This window comes from Ochotona princeps, chromosome 20, assembly GCF_030435755.1.
Source record: "Ochotona princeps isolate mOchPri1 chromosome 20, mOchPri1.hap1, whole genome shotgun sequence".
NCBI lineage: Eukaryota > Metazoa > Chordata > Mammalia > Lagomorpha > Ochotonidae > Ochotona > Ochotona princeps.
In genome coordinates, this window is record NC_080851.1 from 38642224 (window position 1) to 38669066 (window position 26843).

The 26843-nt window shown below is 44.1% G+C and overlaps 1 pseudogene; it reads left to right on the forward strand.

Moving 5' to 3' along the window:
• The first annotated feature begins 323 nt into the window (after positions 1-323).
• Positions 324-26678, forward strand: LOC131482761 (ribonucleoside-diphosphate reductase subunit M2-like; annotated as a pseudogene).
• The last annotated feature ends 165 nt before the right edge of the window (positions 26679-26843 follow it).

Consider the following 26843-nt stretch of genomic DNA (forward strand, 5'->3'; position numbering starts at 1 on the left):
TGTTTCCCACACAGGTGTAGAGCCACAAGGACTGCTTGGATTAAACCACTGCTGATATGGCACCCCAGGTGTGCAAGAAAAAGACTTTAGCCACTAGGCTAACAGGCCAGGCTATTGTGTTTGATCTTTTGAAATGACCTATGTGGGGCGGGTCTTTTAATAATAGATGAATTGAGAATAGACAAGTTTCTTTATTTTGTCTCATGTCCCAGTTTGATCACTCCAGTGGCTTCCTACCAGTGATACCTGAACAACCATAGAATGGCAGTGGTGTATCTGGAGTGCCAGTAAGAGCTATTTCCTGGCTGCTTGAGAGACGACCGATGGGAAACGTCTTACCCACAGACTCCAGCCCGGACAAGGAAAGGTCAGGGCACACTGAAAAACCTAAGAACCCTTTGAAAAATGTTAGTGACTCTACCTCTGTCCATTCAAGAGGCACACCACATCCTGGCTCTCTGCCAAGAAATGCTATTCTATTCCCTCTGCTTTCTCCATCTACCTGGTCAGTTTCAAAATAAAACTACTGCCTACAAATGGAGAAAAAAAATCATACTCTTAAGTTTCCTTCCTGTACAATTTCCCTTTCATACCATGTGTCAATTACGGCCAGAGTTAGTATTAAGCATCTTTGGCAATGCAATTCTCTTTTGGATCATTGCATAATTTTTATAATTACAATTTGCCAGGCCCGGCGGTGCGGCCTAGCAGCCTAAGTCCTCGCCTTGAACGCGTCGGGATCCCATATGGGGGCTGGTTCTAATCCCAGCAGCTCCACTTCCCATCCAGCTCCCTGCTTGTGGCCTGGGAAAGCAGTCGAGCACGGCCCAATGCTTTGGGACCCTGCACCCGCGTGGGAGACCTGGAGGAGGTTCCTAGTTCCCAGCTTCAGATCGGCGCGCACTGGCCGTTGCGGCTCACTTGGGGAGTGAATCATCGGACAGAAGATCTTCCTCTCTGTCTCTCCTCCTCTCTGTATATATGGCTTTCCAATAATAATAAAATCTTAAAAAAAAAAAAAACATTGCCTGAAGTTTATTTCTTCACTTTTCTAATTAGCTCTAAGCAGCTCATTCGCTGTATCTCCTCTGTGTATCTGTCTTTCCAATAAAAAAAATAAAATAAAAGCAGTAAAACTCAGAAGCAATAAAAACAATTCCAAACTGGACAAATAAGTAAACAGACAATTCTACAAAGATGATGCTCACAATGGTTTGTCATTAGGTGAATGAAATACAACCACAATGAGATACCATTTTATATCCATTGCAATGCTCTTCATTCAAAAATGTTCACAAAGAGACACTGAAGTTAGGCATTACTGATTGAAGTGTAAAATGATGAAAGTAATATTAAAAATGGTACTCAAGCCTACATCGTTAACCTTCTCACAAACTTTGGAATCAGCCCTGGTTATCACTTTGAAGAAGCAGCAAGCATGGTCTGCCCCTGCGTCATTAAAGCTGTCAGTATCAGTGGACTTTTGCCCTGCTGTTGCCCTGGGAGAGGAAGAGGATGGTTCAGGTCCTTGGGCACATGTACCACATGTACCTATGTGGGACCCCAAAAGAGGCTTCTGTCTTTGGATTGGCTTAGCTCTTGCCATTGCAAGCAACTTTACTGTGGGAAGTAAAGTTACAGATGGAAGATCTCTCCGTCTCTCTCTCATTCTCCATATTACCTTTTTCTCTGCAACTTTGTATGTCAAATAAAAAACAAACATAATGCAAAGGGGGGCTAGCCCGGTGGTATAGCAAATAAAGCCACTGGCATCCCACATAGACATTGGTTCATATCCTGTTAATAAACAATTGTTTTTGTATATTTGGAAACACCTACTACTCCAAAATTTTGAGTGTTAATTTTCACGAAGGTACTAAATGATTTTCATTATAACATCTGTGGTGGGGGCTTAACGGCTAAAGTCCATGTCTTAAACACACCGAGATCCCATATGCACACTAGTTAGTGTCCAGCGGCTCCACTTGCCATCCAGCTCCCTGCCTGTGAGCTGGAAAGCACTTTAGGATCGCCCAAAGCTTTGGGACCCAAGTGGGAGACATGGAACTTCCTGGCTCCTGGCTTCGGATCAGCACAGCACTGGCTCGTTGCAGTCACTTAGGGAGTGAATCATTGGATGGAAGATCTTCCTCTCTGTCTCTCCTCCTCTCTCTATATATATCCGACTTTGCAATTCAAATAAAACGGATCTTTTTTAAAAATGCTATTTGAAACTTGGTATCCTACAATCAATAACAAATTCTTCATTTCAATTTGAATCATGTAATAACAATCATTTTTGACAGCTCTAAGGTCTTAGGAGAATTTTACCTCCTTTATCTCATACTTGGTTTTTTATTTTAGTGTAAAAACCATCATGAAGCTCATCAAATACAATGTGCAACAAGCTGAGAAGTAAACAAATAACTTACCGGAGGTGTGTTTGCGTTCTCCAGCCTTGGAAGATGTAGTGGGATGCAGGACTACACCTGCAAGAGAAGGTGGAGAGAGGGAGTTATGAGTCAGGCTTGCTTGTCTTTTAGTCTCCTCAGTGGTTCCTACTGTGCTAAGTAAGCCATGTCAAGACCGGAAGCAGACACAACAGCTGGAGAAACAAAAATAATCAGCAGCTTCTTGGGCAGGAAGAGTGCTTTACAAGTGCCAGAAATCTGCCTGGAAACAGTATCAATAATTTTAATGACTGGCAGTGATTAAACTGAAGGTATAATTAGGTTAATACAAACAATTACTACTTGTTTAGAAATAATGTTACTAGGCTCGGCTCTATAAACTCATTTCTAAAGTTCTCATCTTGTGACGGAATCCCATATGGGCACTGTTTGGTATCCTGGCTGCCACATTTCCATTCCAGCACCCTGTTTAGATCCAGGAAAGCAGTCAAGGACAATCTAATACCTTGGGCGCCTGCACTCATGTGGGAAACTTGGAATAAGCTCCTGGCATCAGCTCAGCTCAGCTCCAGCCATTGCAACTCCTTCTGCAGTGAACCCGCTGATGGAAAAGCTTTCTCTCTGCAATCTGACGTTCCATTGAAAATTAAAGTATTAATAATATTACTGCCAAATACTTATTTTAAAAAAAACTACTGTTCAAATTACCACATCCCATGAGAAAATATCATATTGTCACTAAAATTTATGCTACAGAAAAATAATTGGGTGGTATTGAGTATTTCACTATTTCTACAGATGAGCTGCTTGCATAGGACTCCATATAAGGACTTCCAATAGAACACTTCTTGCTGTTAATACTAACAGCTCTGCAGAAGGCAGACATCTGCCAGAGTACTTTTGTCTACACCTGAAAAATAAATATAATGCACATTTATTCTATACAGATTTCCATTAATTTCTCCAAATTTAAGTTCCTGAGACTTCAAAGAGACTTCCCAGTTCCTAAACCATCAATGACACTTGGCTTTGCCAATTCATTTGCTTTAGCCCAAGGGACATCCTTAAATATGACAGCAACATTGTTTTAAGAGTGTTTTTACTTTACCTCATTAAATAGCTACATTAAGGCAGCAGCCAGAGAAAACCATCAGACTTGGAGGAGTGAATGTACTGATACAGGGGGTTGGGCTGCTGCTTGGGATAGATTACATATGATCCCCAAATGCCTTGTTTGTTTCTACTGACTATTTAACTCTCCCAGTGCAGTATCCTGCTATTGGTCTTAGAACACAGTGGGTGCGTTCCAAGAATCCCCTGGGAAACCTGGATGGATTCCTATGGCTAAACTAAGCATGGCAGAGTCGTGACATCTTGTGAGTGAATCAACCAACTGATGGAACATCTCCCTGCTCTCTGTAATCTAGCTTTCAAGTAAATGTAGTATTTATAAAATAATTATAGGCAATTATACTGTATCATAATCTGTATTTTAGGTTAATTGTGGATACATCTTGGTAAGTAAAAAATCATAGCATTTCAAATTCAATTGTCATTAATCAATAACTGCCATTAAATGAAGAAAAAGGTCATTATAAGCATATTGTATTTACACAACCCCAAGTATCGGAAAAGAAAAAGATTAGTAATGTGCAAGAACGTGCCCTAAAACAGTGGGGTCTTTTTCTAAATTGACTTAACTTCCTGAAATGGATCTCAAAAGTGATCTCCAATGGCCCATGCTAACATGCAGAGTATCCAAGTGTCACGATATCCGATAGTGAAGTAATAAACCTGATATTAGGGACCACTTCTTAGATCAGGTACAACTCTACCCATGAACTGCAGTCATGCCAGAATAAGAAAATCGCATTCTTTTTGGCAAAACATTTGAACCCACTAGGGAGGTTGCTCAACCGTCACTACAGGAACAAATGAGTTCTGCCTACTAAGCCATAAGATGGTAATTACTAAGTTAATACTTTTCCATCTATAAGGTAGTTTTGAATTTAGCCGAGCCTTAGCTAACTATGAAACCTTCACAGTTTGCAGTTTTTGTCTTTATAAACCCTCATGTCCTGAACTTCGGTGTCAAGAAGGGGCCAGGGTGGTGCTCAAGATAGACCTCATCTGTAGTCCTGGAATCACACACAGTGCTGGTTCTAGTCCAAGCTGCTCTATTTCTGCTTCACCTCCCTGTTCCTCAGGCCTCTGCACCCATACAGGAGACCTAGAGGAAGCTCCTGGATTCTAACTGGCTCAGCTACAACCAGTGCAGTGATTTCGGGAACAATCCAGCTTATGGGCAATCTCTTCTTTTTTTCCTCTGTAAACCTAAAAGTATATATTGGCCTGATGCGGTAGCATAGCACCTAAAGACCTCACCTTGCATGCGCCAGGATTCCATATGGGCTCCAATTTTAATCCCAGCAGCCCTGTTACCCATCTAACTCCCTGCTGGTGGCCTGGGAAGACAGCTGAGGATGGCTCAAACACTTGGCATCCTGTATACATATAGAGATTTGGAAGAGACTTCTGGCTTCAGATTGGCACAACTCCAGCCATTGTGACCTCATGGGGAGTGAATCAAAGAGTATGTACATACATACATACACATACACACTACAAGATATATAATTAAAACAGTTCTGGCAAGACCATTCTCTCAACTATTTACTAATAAAGGACATTCAAGGTTTAGCAAAGTGGTATAACAAGTTGTAGGCTAAGGAGTTGCTTAGCACTCATTAAACAGAGCACCACAGGAAATGGGCTTGCAGCTAAAAGCACCTGGCCTGATGAGACTCACTGGCATCCTGTTTGAATAAGGGCTAGGGGAAAAGAGTATATAAGGAGTAAAAAGGGAGGCTGCAAAGAGACTTCCACCATCACTGGTCTCCTGTTGGTGCCTTGCCATGTCCAAATTACTGGCTCGGCTGGCCGGAGCACAAGTTAATTGTCCAGCTGTGGCTAGGCTGTAGCAACCAACAGTAAGAACCAGAATTCATTTAGACTGGTTGGGCAGTGCAACTGTTCCTGCCAGGACAGGAGGTGGACTAAGTCAGGCTGTCCCAAAGATCCACTGGTGAATGCAAGATCTCCCACTGGGAAGAGACCTGCTAGAGGAGCTTGGGAAACTCCTTTGTCAGGATGCAGTCCCTGCAGGTGAGTGCCAAGAACTAAGACTGGGAAGCAGGCTGCCAACATACATGGGGGTCAGGTCTGGGGCTGGGCCAGGTTGGGCCAGTTCATAATCACACAGTACCAAATCTGAAAACAAGAAAGTGTACATGAAAAGTCAGTTCAAGCTACAATACCAGCCAGTTCACATGGGACTGGGACTTGGAGCTGGCTGGGCTGGGCTAGGCTGCAACACCCACCAGCATGAGATGGAACTGGGGTCAAGACTGATTAGGATACAGCACCCAATGGCTGATGCCGAGATGAGGTGGGTCACGCCAGACTGGGGTGCAGCCTGAGCCAGAACACGTGATCTGGGTGGGGGGTTGAGGTGTGAGCTTAGTGTGGGGGCCTATCGGGGATCTCCTTCAAGGACACTGCTCCCATTGGTGAATCAGAGAGCTGTGGCAGGGACAGACCATGCTTGGCAGGGCTACAGCATCTGTTGGCCAGCATCTGAACTGGGTTTGGGCAAGAGCCAGGCTGGGCTAACTGAGTGTGCCCATTGGTACATGCATCAGCCAGAGTAAGTGCAAGCTGCTTGGAATTGACTGCAGCCTCAGCTGAAAAGTGTTAGGACCTGAGACAAATCCTGTCGAGCTAGACTGTAGAACCACCTGCAAAGTGCAATATCGGGGGCTAGGAGTGGGCCATGTAGGGAAACTGTGGGCACCCCTCTGATGGCTCCCATTGGCAAGTATGAGAACCAGGGCTGGAGGTAACAGACACCTGTTGCTACAATGTGAGCTGGATAGTGGAGCTGGTTGGTATGAGCCATTGGCATGTATCAGAGATGGATGGGATGTGGGAAAGACTGGGTCAGTTTGCTGCACACTGGCAAGCACAGGAACCACAGCTGGGGAGGTAGGGCAGTAGGACGACTGGAGGTCATTCTGTCTAGGCTGCAGTTCTCACTGGTATATGTGAGTGCCAAGTGTGTGGCTGGAACAACTGGGCTGGGCCACAGCATCCACTGGTTTATGCAAGAGACAGGGCTGGAGATAGAACTGACCCAATGATGGCAACTACTAGGGTGTGCGTAGGTTGATGTGGGGGATAGGCAGAGGCAGACCCCGTACCGGCAAGCACACACAGGAGTCAGGTCTGGGATCACTTCAGATGAGTTTTCTTTGAGGATCCTTTCCAAACTGAACCGCTGGACTCCTAACCACAACCATGGGGAGAATTGCAGTATCTGTGGTCTGATCGTGGAGTGCATGTGTCAGAGCTGGGCCTCCTCAGTGACAGATACTCAGATGCACATGGAGGATATGGCAGTCCATTCGAGCCTGCAGAGCACATCTGGTACCATAACAAAGGAGGGAGGGCAGAACAAGTTGGTCAACTACCCCAGCCAAGTGTTGGCAGCTAATGTCTGAATGGAGACTCTGAGGTGGACTATATCAGCCAGTGGACCTTGGACAGATTTCCTCATCCTTGAATCAGCAAAATCAACAGCATTTCAGAGCAACTGATCTATTGATACCATTTGAGCAGAACCCTTGGCACATGCTCCATACAGGAGACCCTGGTTTGAGATGACACATGGTGTCCATTCCCCACACCAAGGTTCTGAGGCAGTTCGGAGACTGGGTGTGACTTCTCTTACCACCTACTTTCCCATGACCCTCCACATTTCCCAACCTAATTAACTAGGAAAATATCCTCAAAAATAAATTTAAAAAAAATTCAAATGAAAACCTTAACAGATTAGGTAAGGAAGAAGAAACAATGTCTGAATTGAACAACATCTACAACAACTAAAAAAGTGGAAAAGCTAAAAGAATGGACAGTGTCAAGGTAAGAAAAACATTCTAGAGTGAAGGAACATCACTAAAAGGCTAAATATAAGATTTATGGGAGTGTCAGAAATTTCAAAAAGAAGAGTTTGGCTAAAAGAGATAATGCAATGTTTGAGCTCTTCCATAATCTGGAGAATAAACTGGAAAAAAAATGCAGGAGGGACACATACTCCAAACAGGGTCAACCAAAAGTGATCTTCACTATGACACATCATAATCGAGCTCTTTGCAGTTGAATTAAGGAAAAATAAATATTTTAAAAATCAATTTACTTAATAGAGGAACCCCAGTCAGTCTCACAGCTATTCTCTCAGAGGAAAATCTACACAACAGAAGAGAATGAAGTGACACATTTCAGATTCTTAAGGGGGGAAAAATTAGAAAAAAAAAAAAGCCTGGGCAGAGTCCAGGTAGGTCTGAGCAGAGACAGCAGGGGTGTCTGGGTCTCCCAGCCATGTGGCCGTGGCTGGGGCATCTGTGCTGGCCCAACTTCCTGCTTCCCATGCAATGCTGCTCAGCAGGGGGAAGGTCCTGGGCTTGTTGGTGGCCAGTGTGTAAACTGGTGCCAGGCTCTGCCTGCTGGCTACCCAGTGGCGAGCTCTTTCTGGGGTCTTGGGGGTATGGAATTACTGCCTAGGGACATCCATGGATAAGGCCACAGGATGTGTTGGTAAGGAATGAATCGAGACGGACACCTAAAAACAGGGCCACTGTACTTGCATGTAAGAACAGGAACTGAGATGTGGTGGTTTGGTGGGTAGATATCTGAAGGCATTTTGGGGTCACACTGATGCACTAGCCCACCAAAGTCCCAGTTTGGGCTTGTTAGCATGGAACATGGCTGCCCACCACATGCCAGCACACATGCAAGCTATGGCTAGGGGACTGCCTAACAGGAAGATCTCAGGACCTGACAATGAGTGTTGGATCAGGGGATGGGTCACATTAGACTGGCGCATGACACCAACCAGCATGCAGGAGAACCACAGCCCGGGTTGGGTATTCTGTGGGGGATATATGGGCCCAACCCTATGGAACTACAAGTCCTGTTGATTCGCTTGAAAGTTGGGATGGTGAGGGCTGAGCTAGGCATGACTATGAAACTCACCGATGCTCACCAGTACTGGAGCTAGGAATGAGTGAGGCAGCACCTGCATGAGCACCCTCAAAAAGGGTGTGTGCTGGGTTGGGCCACACCAGCTCATACAAAGGCCAGGAAGGATGGGACATGGTAGCTCCATACATCGGCAAGTGTGAGTTGGTTTTGGAAGGGGGTGAACTGGGCAGGACCAAGCAAACCATAGCCAACTGGCAAGTGCAGAAACCAGGATGGAGTGCAGGTTATGCTGGGCTAGGCTGCCACAACTATTGGTCTGCATGAGTCAGGGATGAGATCAGCCTGAGCAGGGCCAGGTGGCAGCACCCACCAGCGAGAGTTGTGACTGGGGCCTGCTGGGCCCGGCCAGACGACAGTACCCACTGGCAAATGCCCAGGTGAGGCAGGCAGGCTGTAACTAGCAGACTGGGCTGTAGCACCCAACTAGCACACGTGAGACTCAGGGGAGAGTGGGTGAACCCAGTGTAGGGCGGCTGCAGGGAGATATCCTGCTGGACCATTATTCTCACTGGAGAGCAGGAGAGCTAGGATTGGGAGCAGACCAGGCAGGGCAGGGCTACAACCCCTGTTTGCCTGCATGTAAGCTCGATCGGGGACAAACCAGGCTGGTTAGACTGTACCTATTGGTACATACTGGGTACAGACTGGGTAAGGGCTGGTTGGGCTTTGCTGCAGCATCAGCGAGCATATGCTGCCACGGGGTATAGGAGGGAAGGGCACCTGCCAGCACATGTGTGAGCTGGATAGTGGTGCAGGATTGGGCTGGGTTGCAACACCTATTAATTCATGGAGTTGGAGACAACTGACCCAACAATTTCAACTAACAGTGTGCACATAGGCCAATGCGGGTTACAGACTGTGCCCTGTATTGGCATGCACACACAAGAATCAGGTCTAGGATCACCTCAGATGAAGTTTCTTTAGGGATCCCTTCAACTGAACTGCTGATCTCAGAATCCCAACCATGTTGACAATTGCAGGTTGCATGGTCTGACCACGGAGTGCATGTGTCAAAGCTGAGCCTCATCAGAGGCTCAGATGGAGCAGTTCAACATATCCAGGAGCACGTGGAGGATATGGCAGTCTATAGGAACTTGCAGAGGACACCTGGTACTATAACAGCGGATGGAGGACAGAACAAATCAATCAATACTCCAACCAAGAGATGGCAGTGAATACCTGGGCAAAGAGAGACTCTGAAGCGGACTATGTTAGCTGATGGAGTCTGAAGAGATTTCTTCATGATTGGAGGGTCAAGATTGGCAGCAATACAGAACTGCTGAACTATCAAAACCACTTGAGCAGGACCCTCGGAGCATGCCCTGGGATTGTTGGGATGCTGGGTATGGATTCTCCCCCTAACTTTCCCCTCCCGCCAGATACAGGAAGGAATAAAGAGAATGTAAAAACAATGAGCACACCCCCCCCAAAAACCTCAAAGAATTCATCTCTACCAGACCTGCTCTATAGATGATCCTTAAAGGTGTCCCACAGACAAAGAAAAGGAATTGCAGCTACCAAAACAAAGGTAAACTTGGAGAACATCCCAACACAATGACAAAAAAAGCCTAAATCACACAACTGGAAATCACTGCTAAATGACAGGACCAAAATGCTACCTATGAATAGTAATACAAAATGTAAATGGCTTACACTCAACAATCAAATATCATAGGCTCGCAAAATGGATTTAAAAACAAAACCTATCTATCTGCTGCCTACTGAAGACATATCTCACCAATAAGATATGCAGAAACTGAAAGTGAAAGGAAAAAAAAAAGGCTATTCCAGGTGAGTAGAAATGACAATGAGCTGATCTCACCATTCTTATATCACATAAAAATACTTGGATATGCAAAAATTAAGAGATGAAGGACACCACATAATGATCAAAGGATTCATTCAGCATTTAGCAGGAAAAAAAAATCACAGTAATATGTATATGCACCAAATGCTAAGGGCACTAGGCTGTGTGAAACAAATATTAGTGGATATTTAAAAAAAAAAAAACTGTGGCACATCTACTCCATGGAATATTATTCAGTGATTAAAAAGAATGAAATTATACAATTTGCTAGAACTACATGGTCCCAACTTGAGACCATATGATCAGTGATTTAAGTCAATCACAAAAAGGAGAAATACCATATGTTTTCTCTAATATAAGGAATCCTTTATGCAAATTGCAATGTATAGTGGTAGAGTAATGGAGAATACCATATCCAGAAGAGAAGACACAATGGAACACGCATCTCTGATTCCAAACAAAAGACGAACTCCCAACAAAAGTGTTGTAGATATTTAGACAATGGAATGATGGACTGTCTGACATTGTACCATCAATGTTGGGGCACACTTAAATAGCAGATTGTTGGAACTGTAACTTCTTATGAAGAGTATGATATTATGGGAAAAATGGGAGGGGGGTTGGAAAATAGGGGTAGGGGAATCCCAGACTATACATAATTGTATCATAAATTTCAAAGAAAAATACACCAAAATAATATAGAAATACTTGGACATGAAAAAAAAAGAGATGAAGAAGGATACCACAAAATGATCAAAGAATTCATTCAGCATTTAGCAAGGAAAACAAATCACAACAATATGTAAATGCACCAAATGCCAAATGCCAAGGGCACTAGCCTATGTGAAACAAGTATTAGTGGATATAAAGGGAGAAATAGAGTCCAACACAATAATGATGGGGAACTGTAACATCCAATTAACATATGTCACAAAACATACCTCAGCAGATTTTTACAAATCAATAGCATACCATGCACCATCTTAGACCATCATGGAGTGAAACTGGAGAACAAGTCAAAACAGACCAGAAGATATGCAAATACTTGGAGGATGGGTAATATGTTATGAAAGAAATTGAAGAATTTTAAAAAATTTGAAATGGATGAAGTCATCAACACAGCATGTCAAAACATATGGGACAGGATCAAAGCAGTGTTAAGACAAAAGTTTCATTCAATGCCTGTCAAGAAATTAATAAAGCATCAAGTAAATGAGTCAATACTACTTCTGAAGGATCTAGGGAAAAAAAAAAAAGCAGCAAAAACAATTTCAAATTAGCAAAGACAAACAATAACAAAAATAAGAAGAAAAAAAACAAATAGAGACCAAAAAACAGTATGTAAGATCAATGGATAAAAAAGCAAGTTCTTTGATAAAAATCACCCAAATGGATTGCCTGATAACCCAACTAATCAAAAAAAGAAGAGAAAATATGCAAATCAATAGAATCAGTGACAAAAAAGGAACTATAGCAATGGATACCTCGAACATCCCTAGAATAATCAAGAACTATACAGACGACTGCACACCAACAAACTGGAAGACTTAGCAGAAATGGACAGATTTTTGGACATATTCTACAATCTACCAAAAATCAAATCATGATACAATTAATCATGTAGATACACATATAATAAGGATGGAGATTGAAACAGTAGTTAGATCCATCCCAGCCAAGTTAGGTGCTGGACCAGATGGCTTCACTGCTGAATTCTAACAAACATTTCAAGAAGAAATGACACCAATCCTCCATAATCTACTCAAAACAACACAAAGGGAGACAATCCTTCCAAACTCTTCCTATATAGCCAATATCACTTTAATACCAAAGCCAGATAGAGAGACAACAGAGAAGTACAAGCTGAAATTTCTGATGAATAGACAGATACAAAATTCCTACATAAAATAATAGCCAACAGAATCCAACAGTGTATCAGACAAATCACTTAACCAAGACCAGGATTTATCCCTGGAATGTAGTGATGCTTCAACACACACAAATCCATAAACATGACACACTGCATCAAAAAGTAAAGATTAAAAAGACTCAATGAAGAGACTATTGGAGCTGTTTGCTGTCCTGCAGCGAATGACTTGGTGCACGGAGACGATAATGGCATCAGTGGACTACTGACTGATGGTCAACAGCCAAAGTTTACTAACAGCATCAGACTTTTTATTTTTTTTTGTTATTATGACTTTTTAAATTAATTACATTGCATTATGTGGCACATTTTTATTTGCACTGACATTCCCCCCCACCCCTCCAAAAACCCTCCCACCACGTTGGATTGCTCCACCTTATTGCATTACCATAGTTCAAATTCAGTTGAGATTCTTTCATTGGAGGTATTTACCAAGCCAGGAACTTCCTTCCAGTTTTCCAACACGGGTGCAGGGTCCCAAAGCTTTGGGCCGTCCTAGACTGCTTTCCCAGGCCACAGCAGGGGGCTGGATGGGAAAGAGCTGCCAGGATTAGAACCGGCACCCATATTGGGATCCCGGGGCATTCAAGGAGAAGACTTTAGCTGTTAGGCCACGCTGCTGGGCCCTATCCTGAATAATGAAAGTGAAATTGGAGGAATCATGATTCCAGACCTCAAGACATACTACAGGTCAGTGGGAATCAATACAGCCTGGTACTGGTACAGAAACAGAGACAAGATCATTGGGCCAGGAAACAGCAGCAATGAATTCTGTCTACTTCTCCAACATGGGTGGCAGATATCCAAGTCTTGGCCAATTCCACTGCCTTCCTAGGAATTATCAGGAATCAGAATCAGGAGTAGCCATGAATCGATCGGGCACTGCAATATTGTGCACAGCATGATCAGCAGGGACTAGCACACTGCACCACAATGCCAGCAAATATTAGTCTTTTTGACTCATTACTACTAAAAATATTCTCATGTACCTTTGGTGTCTGATCATACACTAAAAAAATTAATTCAGGGGCCTGGCATGGTAGCCTAGTGGCTAAAGTCCTTGCCCTGCATGTACCTGGGATCCCATAGGAGTAGCGGCTCTAACCCTTGTAGCCCTACTTCCCATCCAGCTTCATGCTTGACACCTGGGAAAGCAGTCAGGATGCCCCAGAAGCCTTGCGACGCTGCACCTGCGTGGGAAGCCCAGAAGGGACTCCGGGCTCCTGGCTTGGCCTGGCACAGCTCCGGCCATTGCAGCTTCTTGGAGAGTGAATCAATGGACAGAACTTGTCCCCCACACTTCCCCCAAAGAAAAGGTTTTGTAAAAATTTTAAATTCATTTTATACTGCAAGCCTTAAAAAGACAAACACATTAAACCACCTTTCCCGAAAAGATCTTGGCCCTGAAACAATCATTGTAATTCATGCAATTTTTGCGACTATCCCTCAATGTTACATTCATATCACTGTCAACATACAAATGTACAGCTAGCTTACAGAGGAAAATCACATTTAATGTGAATAGAAGTTTGAGATAGTAAACTTGCCTATTTTTATTGAAAAGACAGAGTTAACAGAGAATAAGAGAAACAAAGATCTTCCATCCACTGGTTCACTTCCTGAGTGATCACAATGGCTGGAGCTGAACCAATCTGAAGCAGCAGCCAGGAGCTTCTTCCAGGTTACCACATAATTGCAGGGTCCCCAGGGTTTGGGACACCCAATTGCTTTGCCAGGCTACAAGCAGGGAGTTGGAAAGGAGGTGGAGCAGCAAGGATATGAATCGGCACTCATAGGTGATCCCAGGGCATGCAAGGTGAGGACTTTAACCTCTAGGCTATCATGCTGGGGCTGAAACTTCCTTAAACAGGATGCTTGAGATGTGAGTAGAACTCACCAGAAAATTTATAAATGTAATTGTTTTTCAGTTTTGATCATCACCACCATCAAAATTTTTCTTTTTCAAATCTTCTAAAAACTGTTCAAGTTGACCATAGTGGTGAAGTTTCTGCTGGGGATAAACACAACCAAGAGTGTTGATCTGACTGCAATTTCCATGCCTGACTCAACTACGTCTTCCTGCACAAGTCCCCGATAGGACATCACTGACATGTGAAGTGCAAGTAGACACTTTCAGTATGTTGGATACTTAGATTTAACATATAGCTTCAAACTTCTAACAATTATTTATTGGCAATACAAGCAAATCTGGTGGCTCAAGTTCCGCACACATTTATAAGATCCAAGTTGAGCAAATCCAAAGCAAAATATGAGAAATTGTATTCATGATCCCATTCGGATGGTTAGAAACTTAAGTTGGTGTGCTATTTTTGCTGTCTATCCAGGAACATTAACAGGAAGCTGGCTTGGAACAGAAGTAGCCAAATTCCAAACTGGCACTCTTGAAAGAAATTACAGGGCCCAGTGTGGTGACCTAGCGGCTAAGGTTCTCATTTTGAATCTGCCAGGATCTCATATAGAGATTGGTTCTAATTCTGGCAGCCCTGCTTCCCATCAAGCTCCCTGCTTGTGGTATGGGAAAACAGTCAGGACAGCCCAGAGCCTTGGGATCCGGCACCCACATGGGAGACCTTGAGGAAGTTTCTGTCTCCTGGTTTTGGATCGGCACAGCACCGACCATTGTGGTCATTTGGGGAGTGAATCATCGGATGGAAGATCTTCCTCTGTCTCTCCTCCTCTCTCTATATCTCACTTTGCAATAAAAATAAAATTCTTAAAAAAGTTACAGTATCCAAATCACTTTCTAACCTACCATATCTGCCTCATTAGCTCCCATTTCAACTGAAGATGTTACTAGAATCTGTGTAGTGAGCCAGCTTCTGAGAGTACTCTCTCCACGTTCTCTGTCCTTGCCTCCAAAACAAAACAAAAAAACATGTAACAAGATGTACTAGCATCCAGTGGCTACATGTCCACCATTATTGCTGGAATCCCAGACAGTTTGAGTCCAGGCTGCTCCACTTACAATCCAGCTCTCTGCCAATGGCTTGGGAAAGTAGCAAAGGATGATCCAAATCCTTAGGCTCCTATACCCATGGGGGAGGGCAAGCAGCTCCAAGTCCCTAATGAGGACCAGACTGAGGACATCTGGGGAGTGTTCCACCACATGGCAGATCCTTCTCTGTCTCTTTTTTCCCCCTCATTAATGCTCTCTTTAAAAAGGATTATAAAATAATGTTTATTTCAAAAAAACAGAAAAAGAAAAAAACCCTCAGTACTCTTTGAATTTCTCCCTAGTGCCTTTAATACTTCCAATCTAAAGTCACACCAATGTGCTAAATATGGTGAAGATGGGATCCAGGTGCCCCCGTGCTCAACAGTCTCATCACCCTAGCAGGCTCTGGACCCATACCGCTCAGCACCACTCAGCCAGAGCATGGTTCTGAAGCACAGCAAAAGTGGTGATGCCCTGTTCTGCTGGCAGTCAGTAGGAGGTGGAGGTCTGTATTCTCAGTTGCAATTGCCTGGTGTGTAGTTCCCCTGTGACCTGGTCAGGATGGGGGAGGGAGGAACCAGTTCTAGATTCAAATAACACGGAGTCTCCCTGCCTTGATCAATTTTGACTTTTCCTCTTCAAATGTCTCCAACTGCTCTTTGACACCACTTTGAGAAACTTCGTAAGAATTTTCTTTTCTTTAAAATAGTTTTTACCAGTGTTGTCCTTGAGATGCAACAGGTTGAGCCACCGTTTGTAATGCTGGCATCTTGTCATCACAGCACCAGTTGCTGTACCAGCCATTCTACTTCTTTTCAGCTGTATAATACACCTGACATGGCAGTGAATGATGCCAGGGATTGGGCTCCTGACACCCACATGGGAGACCACAGTGCAATTTTCTGTTCTTGCTTTGTGTTGGGAGTAACAGATTTAACAGATTTGTTGACTTGCCTGGCAGCCTGCTGGATTGCAAAGTCTGCCTTGGGCAACGAGGGCCACAGCAAGCAGGACAGTGTGGCCAGAGTATCCCGTGAAATCATGCGGCACAGAACTTGTTGAGCAGGCTGCAACCTCCGCCGTCATTCCTGTGCAGATGTTGCTACTCAAGGTTCCTCTCTGTTTTTAATGTAGATAATTAATTCCTTCCCTGTTTTTAATGTAGATAATTACTTCTCCCTTGTTTTTAATTTAGTAGATACTTTAAGAAAATAACCAAAATTGTGCTATAATGATAGCAGGTTTGTTTTTAGAAGTATATCGTTCCATGTTCCAGTTAGTCCCAAATACTACTTTCCCGTAACAGCGATTTGAAGTGTGTATGGACATAAGGAAACACTCCTCATGTTGACTATGGAGGAAGACTGTACTGTGTGAGTTTGCATTGCTTGATTTTTCAAAATTTAGAGCTTCTATTTTAGAAACTGTAAAAATATTATAGCACACACGTTAATTTTTATCATTTCTTCTACTTTATCTGTCCTGCGGATTTACCATATGATTACCAAACATTTTCATGTTTATGCATATACAGGCATGTGTAAGTGCTGACAGATATGTGTGTATGCGTATGTGTACAGGTATGTGTATATGTGACAATATTTTAAACGAAGCTATGAGTAAGCATAACACTAATTTCAAACACCAAATCAACTTCAAAGATGGTTGTTTCTGTAGATACATCGTAGGGTACCTTCTAACTGCTATGGAAAGAAATGGTTATCCCTCAATTTTGTAACATGAAGGGTAGACCACCAATGTGACTCTTCCTTAACACAGCACGTTTTAAGAAGGTGATTACTGGAAACTAACATCATAACTGCAAAGTCCTGTTTAAAAATGGACTTAGGCTCCATTAGAGAAGGATGCACACGGACAGAGCAAATGCCTTGTGAGGGTACAGGAAGATGGGGACTGAGCTGGCCAGGGAGTGACCTCAGGAGAAACCAAGCCTATTATTGTCCTGCCCTTAAAGACACATTCTATAGTATTATGTCATGGCAACCAAAGCACACTCTTCTTTGTAACTATACTTTCCATAGCCAATAAGAAAGAAGCCCACCATCATCAGAGAAATACAGAGATCAAAAGCTATGACTTCAGATGCCCAACACCTAAACAGCAACAACAAAATATCAAACACGCTACCTAAATACTGATCTCCAAGTCCCAGAAAATAAAAACGCAAATCTAGGAACAGTAAAAGAAAATTCAAAATTGGGCCCGGTGGCGTGGCCTAGCGGCTAAAGTCCTCGTCTTGAATGCCCTGGGATCCCATATGGAAGCCGGTTCTAATCCCGGCAGCTCCACTTCCCATCCAGCTCCCTGCTTGTGGCCTGGGAAGGCAGTCGAGGACGGCCCAAATGTTTGGGACCCTGCACCCATGTGAGATACCTGGAAGAGGTTCCTGGCTCCTGACTCTGGATCGGCGCAGTACCAGCCGTTGTGGTCACTTGGGGAGTGAATGATTGGACGGAAGATCTTCCTCTTTGTCTCTCCTCTTGGTATATCTGACTTTGTAATAAAAAATAAATAAATGTCTAAAAAAAACTAAAAAAAAAAAATTCAAAATGAAGATTGGTGAGGAAATCAGTAAACTCAATTTTGCAATACTGAAGATAAAGGAAGCATTAATTTTTAAATAGAAAAACAAATTTAATAAACCATTAGCTAGATCAAGAAAAAAAGTAGACTTAAGTACATAAAACCAAAAAGAAAAATAAACATAAGAAAATTGCTCTCACGGAAGTACAATGCACCGGGGCTGCCTGTGACAGAGTGGGTTCTGCCAGTGCTTGTGGTGTGACCATCCCATGTGGATGCCACTTCAAGTCCTGGCTGCTTCATTTCTCATCCAGCCCCCTAATGCACATGGGGATGCAGAGGAAGGCCCAAGTGCTTGAGTCCCTGTACTGATGTGGGAGAACTGGAAGAATCCACTGACTCCTGGCTTCAACCTGGTCCTGCATTAGTGATTGTGGTTCCTTGGAGAGGGATACAGCCAATGGAGATCTCTGTTTAACTCTCGCTCTTTCTCTACAACTCTGTCTTCCATATAGATAAGTCCATACTGAAAAAAAAAAAAAAATGAAGGAATGCAATGGAGCACTACAGACTACTAGGAGTAATTATAAACAAAAAACTGTTAGAAATGGTTAATTTCTGGATACTTATTAGCCTACCATCTGAATCAGAAAGCCTCTACAAACTTTACAGGGCCTGTGCGATAACTCAGCAGTTAAAGTAGTTGCCTTCAACACACCACGATCCCACATGAATGCTGGTTCTAATCCGTGCAGCCCCACTTCCCATGCAGCTATCTGCTTGTGGCCAGGGAAAGCAATCAAGGATGGCCCAGAGTTTTGGGACCCTGGCTTTGGATCGGCTCAGCTCCAGCCAATGCAAACACGCAGGCATGAACCATCGGATCTTCCTCTCTGTAGATCTGCCTTTCCCATGAAAAAGAACTAAAAAAAATTAAAATAAAAGCAAAAGAAAAAAAACTCTTAAAAACAATAGGTAAATAACAAAATTCAAATCAGGAATAAAAACGTAAACAAGATGTCAACACCAAGTGTCTTCACTACTAAATTAACACCAAATTGTTTCAAATTCTTGGAAAAATCTGCGAGAGAAAGCACTTCCAAACTTATGCTGAGCCTAACAATACTTAGCTTCCAAAACTAGACTGAATCAGCAGTTGGGAGATCTTACCCTACATCTGACAGTGTTTTAAATTGAAAAACACAATAGAATGGCTCAGTAAAAAAGCTATCCCCATTGCTGCACAGTTGGTTTTCTATCTATTTATTTTTCAATGTTTCTTCTGAAATAACTTTTCATACCCAAGAAATCCAGTTAAAAAAATTACAGACTAGTATACCTGATAAAAATACATGCAAAATTCTAATACATGCAAAATGAATCCAACAAAACACCAATAAACTTACACATGATAATCAAGATATATCTAACCTGAGGATGCAGACAATGGGGCAATGAATACAAATCAACCACCTAAATATTGTACATAAACAGGATGAAGGATAAGCAGTATTGAAACCATCTTACAGACAACTTTCAATACAATTCTACATTTCTTTTGTATGCCTTACATATCTATAAGCTGTGCAAACCTATAACTATGTGTAGATATACCTGGATATACCTCAATTTGGGTATGTAGACATATACCCCAATCAAATAGTATCTACACATGACAAACCCATAGTCACCACGTAACTCAAGGTACTTTCCTCCACTTGTTTACTGTCCATGTGACCACAATAATCAACCAGATCCAGGTTCAAACCAGGAACTCCACTCAGGTCCTCCACAGGAGTGCAGCCATCCAAGGAACTGGCGCATATTATGCTGTTTTCCAAGCTCATTAGCAGGGAGCTAGATCAGAATGTGAACACGACAGACTAGAACTGGTCCTATATGGAATGCTGGCATTGCATGGAGCAATGTGAGATGTTATATCACAACATTGATCCTAAGGGTTATTCAAATATACACAACCTTGTCATCAAAAGTCAGTGTTGCTTTTGCCATTGAACCTCTTGCTCACCTGGTACATGATTTACAGTGATGTTGTATAAGCTACTGCTGGAAAATCTAACCTTCAACGTAGATGGAAAGATAGTCATACTGCTTTACTTACACTATGTCTATTCACTTAAAAGCAAGAATGGCAGAAAAACAGATGTTTTGCACAATTTTCTTTCTGAATGCCTTTAACTGCTGTGGCTGTGTCACACTGACTCCAGGTCCCCCTCTTGCATCTCACATGTGGGTGGGAGACATCCAATTGCTTATGCCACCACCAGACGCTTCTCAGATGCAGTAGGAAGCTGGATTGAAAGGGCAGAGTTGCCAGGATTAGAAGTAGGTGCACTGAAGAGAGGTGCATTCACTCCACCATACCCATACTTAAAATTACAGGAAGGCATTCAAATTTAATCAGTGTAGCTCAGTTAAACAACAATGATGGTCCTGGCCAATTGGCCTATGGCTAAAGTCCTCACCTTGAACATGCTAGGATCCCATGTGGCCACCGGTTCTAATTCTGACAGCCCCACTTCACATTTAGTCCCCTGCCTGTGGCTTGGGAAAGCAGTCGAGGACGCCCCAGGGCGTTGGGATCCTGCACCCACGTGGGAGACCTGGACGAAGTTCCTGGCTCCTGGCTTCAGACTGGTTCAGCACCAACCGGCCGTTGTGGCTCACTTGGGGAGTAAATCATCAGACAGAGGATCTTCCTCTCTGTCTCTCCTCTTCTCTGTATAACTGAATTTGCAATAAAAATAGACAAATCTCAAAAAAAATAACACAAGTCATAAGATGAGTGCTTAGCCTAGCAGGTAAGGAACTTCCATCTTACACTACCGTACCTAGCTTCCACTCCTAGTTCTGATTCCAGCTATGTGTTCAGGTAAACCTTGGAAAGCAGTGGCAATGGCTTAAGGCTCTGGGCTTCTGCTATCCACAGGAAAAACCTGGGTTTGTTATGGCTCCACAAAATTCCATCTTGCTACTAATGCACTCCCTGGAAGCTGGCAGGAAATCTTTAAATGCATATGCGTCTTTGCAACTGCTGTCATGGAAACACACTGAGTTCTGGCTCCAGCTTTTGGTCGGACCTTGTCAATCTTGCAGCAAATTAAAGAGTGAGGCAAAGATTTTAGATCGCTCTGTCTCCATGATTTTTATACATAAAACACATGAATAAAATTTCTTTTTTAAACGAAGGTCATGGCAACAGCCTTTTTTTTTTAAAGATTTTTATTTATTTTATTACAAAGTCAGATATACAGAGAGAAGGAGAGACAGAGAGGAAGATCTTCCGTCCATTCCCCAAGCGAGCCGCAACGGGCCAGTGCGCGCCGATCCGAAGCTGCGAACCAGGAACCTCCTCCAGGTCTCCCACGCGGGTGCAGTGCCCCAATGCATTGGGCCGTCCTTGACTGCTTTCCCAGGCCACAAGCAGGGAGCTGGATGGGAAGTAGAGCTGCCGGGATTAGAACCGGCACCCATATGGGATCCCGGGGCTTTCAAGGCGAGGACTTTTAGCTGCTAGGCCACGCTGCCGGGCCCTAAAAATTATTTTTTGAGGATCACCTGCTTAATCCCAGTGATCCTATACACAGCAGAGCATTATTTGAAGGGAAATCTCAGAGAACAGCAAGCAGGAGTCCACACCGACTGGCAGTAACCAGGACAAGTTAGTGCCACATTGTCAGTGCCCAGCAATCTGACCACACAGATATCAGTTCACACCACACGAAAAAATAAAGTCAAACCAAGTCCTAGAGAATCACAAAATAAGTTAAGTGCACAAGAAATAAACGTTAGACTTCACTCTAGCCTGCCAATAACTCAAACAGGATCAGAACTTCTGCATGAGTTGTAACCTAAGAACATTGCCCCATATGTAAAATACCTACTATGAATTAGCATATGAGAAACAAAAAGCAAGAAAAACATTGTCACCAGTATCAAAAACGAAAGCAAAGGCCAGCATTGTGGTCTAATATGTAAAGCTGCCAACTGCAACACCAGCATCCCATATGGAGTCACCTGTTCCACTTCCAACCCAGCTCTCTGTAATCACCTGGGAAAAGCAGTGGGAGATCATCCAAGTGCCTGGGCCCTGATCACCCACATGCAAGACCTGGAGGAAGCTGCAGGCTCCAGGACTCTGCTTGGTGCAGGATTGCTCATTTGGGCCATCTGGGGAGAGAGCCATTGGATAGAAGATCTCTCTCTTTTATTAACTTTCACTTGAAAATAAGGCAATGCATATTTTTAAAGCTTTTTTTTTTTTTTTTTTTTTTTTTACTAGAAAGGCACAGAGAGAGAATCAGAGATCATCTTTTCTGCTGGTTCACTCCATATATGGTAACACTTGCTGTGCCAGGCAAAAGCAAGAGAATTAGAGCTTCCTTTGTGTGTCCCACAGGGAGCAGGGACCCAAGCACCTGTGACACCTGGGCTGCTTTCCCAGATGTGCTAGTGAGGAGCAGAATTGTAACTGAGGCCGTCAGATCTTGAAATGGCACCCACATGCAGGTAGCAGCTTGATTGGCTGTGCTACATTAACAAAGAAATAAAGTTTAAGCAATCAAAAGCATCATTACCAAATAAATATATTTTAAGCAATCCAAAGCATCAAACATCAGACAGAGGCAGGATGCAGTCACCTCTGTGAACAACAGCAGGAAAGACCAAGACCTGAACTGACAAAGGCTTTTTTCTCACTAGGCATTCAGTTTATATTGCTTTCAGTCTTACTGAAACTTGGCAGAAAATAAAATTGCCAAGATGTTTTCTTTTCTTGCTTTGAGATCACTGAGTAAACCCAGCTTCCATGCAAGAAAACAAAGATGTAACATCCCAATCAGGGCACGCGATCACTCCATAAGTGAGCAAACTATAAATCAAAGCACAAAGACATGACAGAGAATGAGCTCTGGGAAGCAGCCTGCTTACACTTCACAGGGAGACCCACACTCAGCAGCTTCCCCCTTTCCCAGGCCTTGGGGATCACTCCGACTGAGGACACAGAGCACATTGGGGGCCCATCTCACTGACTGAGGGGATTCTAAGCAGCCAGAAATGTGACAAAGTGGACCTGGGAACTCCTCACAGCCTGGCGTGCCTCCTCCAGCAGCTGAGTTCTCTTCTGCAGCCACAGGTTCCAAAGTTAGAGTGATCACTGGGATTTTCTTTTATCACTTCTAACACCAGCTGTGTTATGTCTGTTTAATACCAATTTACCATCAACAGTCAATTACAAAGCAATTCCAAACAGTCAATTACAAAGCAATTCCATTCTTCCCTAATATAGAGTTAGTAGAGGCCTCAGGGTCAAGGTTCAAACTCTATGCCCAGCAGCAAGTTAATGTTGGTGGATGATAGGTCTTAACTCTGGTTGTTGTGTCCTTTAAGCAGTTACCCAGGGACCCCCCCCCCCCCCCCCCGAGCTATCTCCTTAGCAGAACCTTATCTAGGGTCTGACAGGTTCAAGTTCCACAGACCAGGGCTCTTATGTCTCAGTAAATCCCCAGGGTCTTAAGATCCTCGGGCCAGATATTGAGCACAAAAGTAACTTTTTAGCAAACCATTCAAATACACTTACACATTTATAACCTCTGTCACTGGAACTGGACCACTGCAAATATTCTCTGAAATAACTTATTCAACCAATTGCTAACACACTCACAAATTTCTAAGTGCTCTAGGCCACCAGAATTTTACCTTGGCAAAGATTCTTTTTTGGTACAAGCTCTCCTCTGACTGAACCCACTTGAGCATGCAAAACGAAGCTGCTGTGTACCCCAAGAACATACTCTGAGGGTTTAGCTGGGCCCTTGCAAAGGTTTTACTCCCTAGGTAGGCGGCGCTGAGAGAACCCAGAATGCATCAATCATTTCTGCATTGCCCTTTACATATCAGCTTCTAATTATTTGATACTAATATGTCACCTAGGAATGAGGCTGTGGCTAGGTGTCGCTGTTCCGCAGCAATGGACTTGGTGTGTGCAGCCCATAACATGCATGGACTACTGACTGATGGTCAATAGTGGACGTTTGTAAGTGGCATCAGACTTTATACACTGAGGGTCATATGTGATAAGGGAGGAATTATTGAGCTTATCAACAAAACCCATCAACTGATTCTATACTCTTGTTTGGAACTCCTTTGTTTTGTATATCCTACCAAGTGTTCTCATTCTGTCCACTCAACTGTTCTCATATAAATGATATCCAATCAGTTACACAAAAGGTATCCATTTGCTTGTTATCATTCAAACACAATCCAACCAATTGCAATCCTGTGCTCTCTGACTTTCCAGGGTCATAATATCCTTCAACTGGTAGGTACAGAAAATATTAATGATCCAAGGGGTCAATTAGCTTATAAACTAGAGGGAATACCACGGATATCCTCCCGTTTTAGGGCACTGCTGCCACACTAAATGGCAACCCCTATTCTTTCTTTCTTTAAGTTTTTTTCCTTTTTTATTGTAAAGTCAGATATTCAGAGAGGAGAGACAGAGAGGAAGAAGTTCTGTCCAATCATTCACTCCCCACCTGACTGCAACAACTTGTGCAGTGTTGATCCGAAGCCAGGAGCCTGGAACTTCTTCCAGGCCTCCCACGCAGGTGCAGGATCCCAAGGTTTTGGGTCGTCCTCGACTGCCTTCCCAGTCCACAAGCAAGGAGCTGGATGGGAAGTGGAGCTGCCGGATTAGAACAAGCACGAAATTGGAATCCCGGAGGGTTAAAGGCAAGGACTTCAGCTGCTAGGTCATCATGCTGGGACCCGGCAACCCCCATTCTATTGCTATCCTTCTGGGGAATGAGACAGCAAGGATAAATTGGTTGTTGGCTACAATTTTGAAACTACAAAACAAAAAGGAAAGAGTGTACTCAGGATCACATAAATTATTCAAGAGGGCTCACAAACTGAGGACATTCTGATATAACGTCTGCAACTTAAGTTAGCTAATAGGAGATGTACTAAGACTGTGGAAACTTAACTTAGTTTTGTTTATTTACTGTGCAGAGATAGAAAGGCAGGCCTTTTCATCCACGGGCTCACCTCCCCCATACCCACAAATGGCACAAGGCTGAAAATAACCTGGTTTTTCACACTGGTGCCCAAGCCATGTCTGCTGCCTCCCAGCCTGGGCATTAGCTGCACACTGCATGTGAACAGAACTGAAACCCCGGCATTCTGATGGAGACACAGGAGTCCCAATGTCATCTTAACCACAGTCACACACACCCACAGGGCAGTGATCCATCCCTTCCTGTGCTGTGTCAAGTGGCAATCATTGCTTTTCTCTCACACCTACTGTGCACAGAAAACAGTTCTCTTAAACAGATAATGTTGGGCCTGGAGAGGCAGCTTGGTGTCTAAAGTCCTGAGGTCCTTGCCTGCGCCCAGGATCCCAAATGGCTACCAGAACAATCCTGGCAGCCCCAGTAACCATCCAGATCCCTGCTTGTGGCCTGGGAAAGCAGTGCCGGACGGTAAAAAGCCTTGGGATTGGGACCCTGCACCCGCGTGGGAGACCCGGAAGAAGCTCCATGTTCCTGGCTTCGGAATCGGCAAAGCTCCGGCCATTGCGGTCACTTCGGGAGTGAACCAGCAGACGGAAGAGCTTTCTCTGTCTCTCCTCCTCTCTGTAAAATATGACTGTCCACTAAAAAATAAATACATCTTTAAAAAATGGAGAAAAGATAGGTCAAATTAAAAAGGAGAGAAAAAGGCCCTAAATCAAGGTGCAATTGTGCCTAGGCACTCTCCCCTCCTCACTGCACGAGGTGTGTCCTGAGGCTCCAGGTCAGTCCCGCAGTGAGGAACCCAAGGTCCCGCCACCGGCGCCCTCCCGCCCCGGGGCCTCAGGAGATGCTCGCACACTCACCGCTTCCAGCTCCTCAGGGGTCGAGCGTCCTCCAGGGGCTCCTGCGAGAAGGAGCTCACAAGGCAGCACCGGCTCAGCCACCTGCGCTTCCCGGGAGCACAACCAGGGATACAGCGGCGCCAGAAAAGCAAAGAAGATCCCGCGGTGTTCTATCGTGTTCCCTGGGCGCGCGTAATTGAACGCATGGTGTCAGAGCATGCGCAGCCAACCAGGATTAAGATGGCGAAGAGGGCGGACACTTGAGTTTCTGGAGGGAGGGGCAGTGGGGCGGGGCTTCGCCTCAGGTATGAAGAGGCCACCTGTTTCTTATTGGTGCACTGTGCCTTGATGGTATACACCGATCTCCACCCAGAAATATTTCCTTATTCTAACACTTCCTTTTAGTACCGCAAGGAACGGGAATTCCTCTTTAGCGCCATCGAGACGATGCCTTGTGTCAAGAAGAAGGCCGACTGGGCCTTGCACTGGATTGGAGGACAAAGAGGCGACCTTTAAAGAACAGGTCGTAGCTTCTGCTGCAGTGGAAGGCGTTTTCTTTTCCCTGGCTGTTTCGCGTCCGTCTTCTGGCTCAAGCAGCGAGGCCTGATCTCCAATGAACTCATTAGCAGGGCCGAGGGTCTGCACTGCGACTTCGCCTGCCTCATGTTCTGAACAGAGAGTGAGGGAGATCATGGTCGACGCCGTGCGGATCGAGCAGGAGTTCCTCACGGAGGCCCTGCCCGTCAAGCTCATCCGCATGCACTGCGCTGTGATGAAGCAGTACATCGAGTTCGTGGCAGACAGGCTGCTGCTGCTGGAGCTCGGCTTCAGCAAGATTTTCAGGGTAGATAATCCGTTTGACTGCATGGAGAACAGTTCACTGGCAGGGAAGATGAACTACTTTGAAAAACGGGTAGGCGAGTACCAGAGGATGGGAGTGATGTCAAGTCCATCGGAAAACTCTTTCACCTTGGACGCTGACTTCTAGATGAACTATGAAGAGGCACTCTGATGGCTGGTTTCTTTACCCATCCATCTGAAAAAAAAAAAAAAAGATGAGCTGGAAGTGTTGTCAAACTACCCCATGAATTGTCCCAAGTGTTGGTGTGTGGCCTCTCAAGGTTGTGTGTGGCTACCTCAGTGGGCTGTTCGTCACTAGAGAGAACATCAGGGAAAGTTCCTGGGACACCTGGGACAGGGCTTGGCTGTGGTCCGCTTCCAGGCAC